General features: G+C 45.2%; 1 pseudogene; it reads left to right on the top strand.

Annotated features, from left to right (window-relative positions):
• Nucleotides 1-1,253: 1,253 nt before the first annotated feature.
• On the top strand, nucleotides 1,254-1,370 carry LOC136650000 (5S ribosomal RNA; annotated as a pseudogene).
• Nucleotides 1,371-4,202: the final 2,832 nt, after the last annotated feature.

Below are 4,202 nucleotides of genomic sequence, written 5' to 3'. Positions count from 1 at the left end.
CCAGATCTTTCAAACTTTGCTGTCACTGCAATTCATCCCTGATTGGCCCCCAACACACCTTGGGACTGGCCCACTCCCCACTCTGCTCTTGAACCAATCCTGCTGCCAACTAACTCAGTGTAGCACAGGTTCTGCAGATCACTGTCATTCTTGGATAACCTCCTGGGATTTGCATTGGCCAGAGGCCCACAGGATACAATGGTGGATTGTAGGTTCTGCCAGCTTATCCCACTCATAAGATTGGGCCATTAATCAATTTTGCATGATACCACAGCAATAGACTATTCAGTTGCCCTTGCCTGAAGTGGAGGGCCACTCCTCTGTCTCCAAAGGATATCCACTAAGAATGCTACCCAGCAGTGAGAAAGTTCCTGTCATCAATGGTTTTGGCTGAATTAAAATGTTCCTACATGTGTGTTAGGTTTTCTCTGGGTGTGTGTTTCTTAGAGCATGTCTGGTAACATTAGAGAGATGGAACAGCTCAGAAGAAGGTGGGTCTAGCTGTTTGGACCCAGAGAGTAGAGGATAGAGCTCTATGAAACATCAGTGGGAATCCCCTCTCAATTCAACTATGCAAGTGAGAGAGGAGATGACTCTTGTCCTTAGGCGGCTTAACAATTTCACTTCAGATAAGTCTCAGGTCATTTTCTTGGAAACATTCTTCAGTTTTACTTGTCAAAAATCCAGTTGACTCCATTTTTTCACAGCCTGAATATTATCTGGGGATGGGGGAAAAACATATTTTTTCAGACTGTGTAGGCTGATGGGAATAGTGCAGAGGTAGGAGTACTCCCTGGGGATGTGCTGATGCTTCAAGCAGATGGGGTACACAGGAACGAGCATATGAGAGGGAGAAAGTGGGACCAGAGATAAAACAGATGGGAATGGGAGGTGGGAATACACTAGAATTAATTCCTGTTAAAGATAAAAAGAGACAAGATCAAAATACCATTTATAATTGTCCGCTTAGAAATTAACCAGCCAATGTAGTATACACATATTCCACTGATATAATCCACTGTAGAAAAGACTGCTGAAAAGAACAGGGACGGGGTGGCAAATTGGATTCCTGCTAGTGAGTCCCAAGTGCCTATGCGTGGAGTTCTGCATGAAGAATTGTCTTCTATATAGTAGTAGGTTTGTAAGCAGCCCGCTGATAGTGACTAGGAAGCATCAAAACAGGTATGTGTCTTGCCTCTGGTGTCTTTCACTACCTGTGAAAAACATCCTGCTTCCCAGCACTTTTTGTTTAGGACAGCAACTGTTACCCTGCACATGCCTGATCTCGTCGGATCTCAGAAGCTAAGCAGGGTCAGGCCTGGTTAGTACTTGGATGGGAGACCGCCTGGGAATACTGGGTTCTGTAGGCTTATACCATAGTCTTTCGAGACTGAAGGTTGCCAACCAGCAAGGGGGACCATGTTATGACTGGGGCAACTGGTCTGAGACATCTTGTGATAAGCCAGTAAGGATTTATTTGACTCATTGCAGCAGAACTGGCTGGCTGTAGCACTGAATGGGGTGTGGCTTTGAAGCCACGGCTCTGTGTTCCTGTCCCAACACCTCAACTTAGGTATGAAGAGGTTGTGGGTGGACTTGTAAGGGAATTATTGTCCTCCAGATGGTATCATTCAACCAGGCCTCATCTCTGGGGCATTTGTTTGACCCAGGTTGAACGGGATCAGTGAGAGAACATCGTGGCCATTGCGTCACCTCAGGGAATTCCTGTGCAGCTTTACTGTTTGCCTTTGTCTATCGGATGCTATGCCTTTGCTTGTGGCCCTGGGGATTGGGTCAGTAGCGCTTGGTGGGGAGGACACAGTGCTAAGCTTTGCAGGCACTTTAACATGCCATGTAAGCAGCTCCTCCCCCTTGGAGCCATTCTGAGCAGTGAGAGCAATGTGGAGGAATCTCCTCCTGCATTGCAGAGCTCCTCCATTGTTGCAGAAATTCCCCCCACAGCTGGGAATTGGTGGGAAGGCAATGCAAGAGATGGAACAGAGAGAGAGAGCAAGATGATCAAAAAATGGCAACAGATTTATTTGAAGAAGAAAATTCAGCAGAAGCAAAATTAGAGGCAAAACCTGACTTGGATTGTCTTTCCTATACGGCAACAACACAATCCTAATGCTAACAAATTCCTTTCTTCCTCAGCGGCAGATCCAAGAGGTGCCAGCAAGAGGCCTTCAGAACCCCTCAGGGACTACCTGTAGCTCTGTTCTTCTTTCAGTGCTTAGAGACGTGATTTCTTTACAGGACTTTATCCCTCTCTTTCTCAGCATATGCCAGCAAAGACCTAAGGGCCCAATCCAATCCAATTTTTCTGTACTGATGCAGCCACAGTGCAGCCCTGAGGCCCTGAAGGCCTCTGTGACTTCCTCACCATCACCGGATGCAGCACATGCCTCATTGGCACGGCTGCATCAGTGCCTGAAAGTTGGATAGCACCTGAAACTCCCTGCCTCAGGCTGGTTCTCCTTCAGGCCTCTGCCTGAAGCTTCTAGAAAAATGTCATTATTTGAATAGGACTTCATAGGACCTGGCAGTCTTCACTCAGGTCCTGCATAGTTAGCCCTATAATTACACATCAACTTGAAACTTTTCTATATCACCCCCACTTCTATTTCTTTCATGAACTTTGACAGTCTCTCTTCTAATGTTTTTTTGCATAGTCCTATCACATCAGTCTTGAGTGCTGTGCACAACAGGTCATGCTTTGGCCCCAGGGAAGCCTATTCAGGGAGATAGGTCCGACAGTATACATCTGATTGCCTCTCACTGCTTCAAGGGCTCCAGACCCTGGGAATACAGTACTGATAGAACAAGATGAAAAATTAATAGACACTTGGGGAGAAAGATGGTAGGTGCAGGTGGGACTTTTCTTCTCCACCACATTCACTGCCCAGCTTGTTTAGGTGAGATGGGGTGCATATGGCTTTTGATTGCCCCAGATTAATTTCTTGGAGATCAGCACTGGGGTTTACAAGATGGAGAAGGAAATGCTAAGTTAAACTAACTTCTGTTTGTGGAAGATACCGAGCAGATTATTAACAGTATTTATATACCGCTTTTTACCTGAAAGTTCACAAAGCGGTTTACAGAGAAAATCAAACAAACAACTAATAGCTCCCTGTCCCAAAATGGCTCAAAATCTAAAAGGATGCAAAAGAACACCAACAGACAGCCACTAGAAAAGACACTGCTGGGGTGAGGAGGGCCAGTTACTCTCTCCCTGCTAAATAAAAGAAGAGCATCCACTTGAAAAGTGCCTCTTACACAGTTTGCAAGGGTTTTAGATTAGATTAGATTAATAAAAGCAGCTAACTTAGATGTGTACCCTTAAACAAGTTGTGATCATGGTGGGTCCCATACCAACTCCTAGAGCCTGTATGGTACAGTGAATTTGGGTGGCATTCACCTTTAAGCACTGGCTCCTCTATCAGCCTCAGAGACTCAACAGCGTGAGACTGGCGAAACTGGTAGTGCACTCTTAACTCAGTTATACTGGTTGGATTTGTGGATTGCAGATCTCTTTGAATGAATCGCTTCCAGGAGCCAGGGTGGCCTTGGCCTGTATGTGAACAAGTTACAGTTGCAATCAATCAGTGCTCCCTCTAAGGAGTCTGTGTCACTGCACAGACCCCTTCCGAGACTGCATTGTGGTGCAGCAGCTTCTTCTGATGCTCACCAGTGATGCCATATGTCATCACCAGACTTCACCAAGCAGGGGCGTGTTGGTGTTAGAAATAGGTATGAGATATGCAGAAAACCAGTATGGTTTTCCAGCTTTTCCATCACATAAAAGCAGAATTTTTGACTTGAAAATGCTCAAGTGTGGACATTTGCGATGGCGTTAACTATGGCCAAAGACAGGGTACTTGACTACTTTTTGGATATTTTTGGTTTTGCTAAGAGTCTTGCTAAGGGTTAATTGATGCAGCTCTTCTTTTTTATGCCAGCATTGAATCTGTTCTGAAGGCTACACTAACTTGCAGAAATGTCAGTGTGAACCAGCTACAACACAGATACTGCCAGAAGTGGATAGCAGCTGTTCCCATGATTGCAGAGGATGTAAAAATTCTTAACAATCACAAAAATTATTGCTGGCTGTTTCCATTAGCAACCAGGTTAAGGTGACATTACTCCATGCTGTGGTGGGCATATTTATGGCTCAACTTGCTCATCTGTGGATTTAAAAAAAA

Source organism: Tiliqua scincoides, chromosome 4, assembly GCF_035046505.1.
Source record: "Tiliqua scincoides isolate rTilSci1 chromosome 4, rTilSci1.hap2, whole genome shotgun sequence".
Lineage (NCBI taxonomy): Eukaryota > Metazoa > Chordata > Lepidosauria > Squamata > Scincidae > Tiliqua > Tiliqua scincoides.
This window is presented reverse-complemented; position numbering and strand designations above follow the sequence as displayed.